General features: G+C 44.9%; 2 pseudogenes; both read left to right on the forward strand.

Moving 5' to 3' along the window:
- Positions 1-702: 702 nt before the first annotated feature.
- On the forward strand, positions 703-1,789 carry LOC129058770 (uncharacterized; annotated as a pseudogene).
- A 2,062-nt stretch (positions 1,790-3,851) lies between these two features.
- On the forward strand, positions 3,852-5,463 carry LOC129058315 (syncytin-1-like; annotated as a pseudogene).
- Positions 5,464-6,000: the final 537 nt, after the last annotated feature.

A 6,000-nucleotide genomic window follows, 5' to 3' on the forward strand; every position in this document is an offset into this window, starting at 1 on the left:
TAATTTAACACTAACCACTGATAATTCTCTTAACCCAGCAGATTTCCTTACAGGGAATTTAAATCTTAATTACCATACAAAGCTCCAACCAGACCTAGGAGGAACTCCCTTCAGGACAGGAGATAGATGGTTCCTCCTAGGTGATTGAGGAAAAAACCACAATGGGTATTCAGTAATTGATAGGGAGACTCTTGTGGAAGCAGAGTTAGAAAAATTGCCTAATTGGTCTCCTCAAATTAGCAAGCTGTTTGCACTCAGCCAAGCCTAAAGTACTTACAGAATCAAAAAAGACTGTCTCAATCCTGACACAAAAGTTTACCTACACCCTGTCTGAAATGAATTTGCATAAGAACTGTTGTTTATGAGAATGCATCTTGATGAGGCAGCTGGGGTTGTTATGAAATACTCAGGAACTCAGCCCAGCTCTAGGACTCACCCCTGAGCACAAAGGCAATATTGGGCATGCTGGTAAAGGACCACTAGAATCCAGCAGCCCAGACCCCTTTCTTTGTGGTAAAGAAAGGTGGGAAAAGGGGTGCAGGACTGCTACATTGGTGAGCATAACTAATCCAATAAGCAGAGGTCCATGAGTGTTTACACACCCTGGAAAGGAATAACCATTAGGACCTTAGAGGACACTGTATGACTAATGCTCATCGGAAAATGACCAGGGGTGCTGGCATCCCTATGTTCTCTTTTCAGATGAGAAATGTTCCCCTCAAGGCAAAAGTGCTCCTAAAATATATTCTGGAGAATTGGGACCAATTTGACCCTCAGACGCTAAGAAAAAAATGACTTGTATTCTTCAGCAGTACTGCCTGGCCACGATATGCTCTTCAAGGAGGAGAAACCTGGCCTCTTGAGGGAAGTATAAATTATAACACCATCTTACAGCTATACCTCTTTTGCAAAAGAAGGCAAATGGAGTGAAGTGCCATATGTACAAACTTTCTTTTCATTAACAGACAACTCACAATTATGTAAAAAGTGTGATTTATGCCCTACAGGAAGCCCTCAGAGTATACATCCCTATCCTGGTGTCTCCCCAATCCTTCCCCAACTAATAAGGATCACCCCTTCAACCCAAATGGTCCAAAAGGAGATAGACAAAGGGGTAAACTGTGAAACAAAGTATGCCAATTTTCCCTGATTAGGCCCTCTCCAAGCAGTGGGAGGAGGAGAATGTGGCCCAGCCAGAGTGCATGTACCTTTTTCTCTCTCAGACTTAAAGCAAATTAAAATAGACCTAGGTAAATTCTCAGATAAACCTGATGGCTATATTGATATTTTACAAGGGTTAGGACAATCCTTTGATCTGACATGGAGAGATATAATGTTACTGGTAAATCAGACACTAACCCCAAATGAGAAGTGCCGCCATAACTGCAGCCCGAGAGTTTGGCAATCTCTGGTATCTCAGTTAGGTCAACAATAGGATGACAACAGAGCAAAGAATGATTCCCCAAAGGCCAGCAGGCAGTTCCCAGTGTAGACCCTCACTGGGACACAGAATCAGAACATGGAGATAGGTGCTGCAGACATTTGCTAACTTGCCTGCTAGAAGGACTAAGGAAAACTAGGAAGAAGCCTATGAATTATTCAATGATATCCAGTATAACATAGGGAAAGGAAGAAAATCTTACTGCCTTTCTGGAGAGACTAAGGGAGGCATTGAGGAAACATACCTGCCTGTCACCTGACTCTATTGAAGGCCAACTAATCTTAAAGGATAAGTTTATCACTCAGTCAGCTGCAGACATTAGAAAAAAACTTCAAAAGTCTGCCTTAGGCCTGGAGCAAAACTTAGAAACCCTATTGAATTTGGCAACCTTGGTTTTTTATAATAGAGATCAAGAGGAGCAGGTGGAATGGGACAAACAGGATAAAAAAAAAAAAACACCACTTTAATCATGGCCCTCAGGGAAGCGGACTTTGGAGGCTCTGGAAAAAGGAAAAGCTGGGCAAATCGAATGCCTAATAGGGCTTGCTTCCAGTGCGGTCTACAAGGACACTTTAAAAAAGATTGTCCAAGTAGAAATAAGCTGCCTCCTCATCCATGCCCCTTATGTCAAGGGAATCACTGGAAGGCCCACTTCCCCAGGGGATGAAGGTCCTCTGAGTCAGAAGCCACTAACCAGATGATCCAGCAGCAGGACTGAGGGTGCCTGGAGCAAGCACCAGCCCACGCCAACACCCTCACAGGTCCTCGTGTATGCTTGACCATTGAGGGCCAGGAGGTTAATTGTCTCTGGGACACTGGCGGAGCCTTCTCAGTCTTACTCTCCTGTCCCGGACAACTGTCCTCCAGATCTGTCACTATCCAAGGGGTCCTAGGACAGCCAGTCACTACATACTTCTCCCAGCCACTAAGTTGTGACTGGGGAACTTTACTCTTTTCACATGCTTTTCTAATTATGCCTGAAAGCCCCACTCCCTTGTTAGGGAGAGACATTCTAGTAAAAGCAGGGGCCATTATACACCTGAACACAAGAGAAGGAATACCCGTTTGTTGTCCCCTGCTTGAGGAAGGAATTAATCCTGAAGTCTGGGCAACAGAAAGACAATATGGGCAAGCAAAGAATGCTCATCCTGTTCAAGTTAAACTAAAGGATTCCACCTCCTTTCCCTACCAAAGGCAGTACCCCCTTAGACCCGAGGCCCAACAAGGACTCCAAAAGATTGTTAAGGACCTAAAAGCCCAAGGCCTAGTAAAACCATGCAATAGCCCCTGCAATACTCCAATTTTAGGAGTACAGAAACCCAACGGACAGTGGAGGTTGGTGAAGATCTCAGGATTATCAATGAGGCCATTGTCTCTCTATACCCAGCTCTACCTAACCCTTATAGTCTGCTTTTCCAAATACCAGAGGAAGCAGAGTGGTTTATAGTCTTGGACCTTAAGGATGCTTTTTCTGCACCCCTGTACATCCTGACTCTCAATTCTTGTTTGCCTTTGAAGATCCTTGGAACCCAGGTGAGTTGGAACATCTCAAATCACCTGGACTATTTTACCCCAAGGGTTCAGGGATAGCCCCCATATATTTGGCCAGGCATTAGCCCAAGACTTGAGCCAGTTCTCATAGCTGGATACTCTTGTCCTTCAGTATGTGGATGATTTACTTTTAGCCACCCATTCAGAAACCTTGTGCCATCAAGCCACCCAAGTGCACTTAAATTTCCTCGCTACCCATGGCTACAAGGTTTCTAAACCAAAGGCTCAGCTCTGCTCACAGCAGGTTAAATACTTAGGGCTAAAATTATTCAAAGGCACCAGGGACCTCAGTGAGGAATGTATCCAGCCTATACTGGCTTATCTTCAGCCCCAAACCCTAAAGCAACTAAGAGGGTTCCTTGGCATAACAGGTTTCTGACGAATATGGATTCCCAGGTACAGTGAAATAGCCAGTCCATTATATACACTAATTAAGGAAACTCAGAAAGCCAATACCTACTTAGTAAGATGGACACCTGAAGCAGAAGCAGCTTTCCAGGCCCTAAAGCAAGCCCTAACCCAAGCCCCAGTGTTAAACTTGCCAACAGGGCAAGAATTTTCTTTATATGTCACAGAAAAAAAGAGGAATAGCTCTAGGAGTCCTCACACAGGTCTGAGGGACGAACTTGCATTCCATGGCATACCTGAGTAAGGAAATTGATGTAGTGGCAAAGGGTTGGCCTCATTGTTTACGGGTAGTGGTGGCAGTAGCAGTCTTAGTATCTGAAGCAGTTAAAATATTACAGGGAAGAGATCTTACTGTGTGGACATCTCACAATGTGAATGGCATACTCACTGCTAAAGGAGACTTGTGGCTGTCAGACATCCATGAGGAAAGTAACTAAAATCATAAATCCCCATGGCCCTCCCTTATCATATTTTTCTCTTTACCATTCTCTTATCCCCTTTCACTCTTACTGTACCACCTCCATGCCACTGTACGACCAGTAGCTCCCCTTACCATGAGTTTCTTGGAGAATGCAGCTTCCTGGAAGTATTGATTCCCCATCGTATAGGAGTTTATCTAAGGGAAATCCCACCTTCACTGCCCACACCCATATGTCCCGCAACTGCTATAACTCTGCTACTCTTTGCATGCATGCAAATACTCATCATTGTTCAGGGAAAATGATTAATCCTTGTTGTCCTGGAGGACTTGGAGCTACTGTCTGTTGGACTTACTTCACCCATACCAGTATGTCTGATGGGGGTGGAGTTCAAGATCAGGCAAGAGAAAAACATGTAAAGGAAGTAATCTCCCATCTGACCTGGGTACTTAGCACCCCTAGACCCTACAAGGGCTAGATCTCTCAAAACTACATGAAACCCTCAGTACCCATACTCACCTGGTAAGCCTATTTAATACCACCTTCACTGGGCTCCATGAGGTCTTGGCCCAAAACCCTACTAACTGTTGGATGTGCCTCCCCCTGCACTTCAGGCCATACATTTCAATCCCTGTACCTGAACAATGGAACAACTTCAGCACAGAAATAAACATCACTTCTGTTTTAGTAGGATCTCTTGTTTCCAATCTGGAAATAACTCATAACTCAAAACCTCACCTGTGTAAAATTTAGCAATAGACACAACCAACTCCCAATGCATCAGGTGGGTAACTCCTCCCACACGAATAGTCTGCCTGCCCTCAGGAGTACTTTTTGTCTGTGGTACCTCAGCCTATCATTGTTTGAATGGCCCTTCAGAATCTATGTGCTTCCTCTCATTCTTAGTGCCCCCTATGACCATCTACACTGAACAAGATTTGTACAATTATGTCATACCTATGCCACGCAACAAAAGAGTACCCATTCTTCCTTTTGTTATTGGAGCAGAAGTGCTAGGCGGACTAGGTACTGGCATTGGTGGTATCACAACCTCTACTCAGTTCTACTACAAACTGTCTCAAGAACTAAATGGTGACATGGAACAGGTTGCCAACTCCCTTGTCAACTTGCAAGATCATCTTAACTCCCTAGCAGCAAAATCGAAGAGCTTTCGACTTGCTAACTGCTAAAAGAGGGGGAACCTGTTTATTTTTAGGGGAAGAATGCTGTTATTATGTTAATCAATCTGGAATTGTCACCAAGAAAGTTAAAGAAATTCAAGATCGAATACAACATAGAGCAGAGGAGCTTCAAAACACCAGACCCTGGGGCCTCCTCAGCCAATGGATGCCCTGGATTCTCCCCTTCTTAGGACCTCTAGCAGCTATAATATTGTTACTCCTCTTTGGACCCTGTATATTTAACCTCTTTGTTAAGTTTTTCTTTTCCAGAATTGAAGCTGTAAAGCTACAAATAGTTCTTCAAATGGAGCCCCAGTTGCAGCCCATGACTAAAATCCACTGTGGATCCCTGGACTGGCCTGCTAGCCCATGCTCCAATGTTAATGACATTGAAGGCACCCCTCCCAAGGAAATCTCAACTGCACAACCCTTACTATGCCCCAATTCAGCAGGAAGCAGTTAGAGCAGTCATCAGCCAACCTCCCCAACAGCACTTGGGGTTTCCTGTTGAGAGGGGGGACTGAGAGACAGGACTATCTGGATTTCCTTAGCTCACACCCGACCAATCAGGGAGTAAAGAGAGCTCACTAAAAATGCTAATTAGGCAAAAACAGGAGGTAAAGAAATAGCCTGAGAGCACAGTGGGAGGGACAATGATCAGGATATAAACCCAGGCATTTGAGTTGGCAACGGCTACCCTCTTTGGGTCCCCTCCCTTTTATAGCAGCTCTGTTTTCACTCTATTAAATCTTGCAGCTGCACTCTCTTCTGGTCTGTGTTTGTTATGGCTCGAGCTGAGCTTTCGATCACTGTCCACCACTACTGTTTTCCGCCATTGCAGACCTGCTGCTGACTTCCATCCCTCCAGATCTGGCAGGGTGTCTGCTGTGCTCCTGATCCAGTGAGGCACCCATTGCCACTCCCAATCAGGCTAAAGGCTTGCCATTGTTCCTGCATGGCTAAGTGCCGGGGTTCATCCTAATCAAGCTGAACACTAGTC

This window comes from Pongo abelii, chromosome 2 (assembly GCF_028885655.2).
Source record: "Pongo abelii isolate AG06213 chromosome 2, NHGRI_mPonAbe1-v2.0_pri, whole genome shotgun sequence".
NCBI classification, from domain to species: Eukaryota; Metazoa; Chordata; class Mammalia; order Primates; family Hominidae; genus Pongo; species Pongo abelii.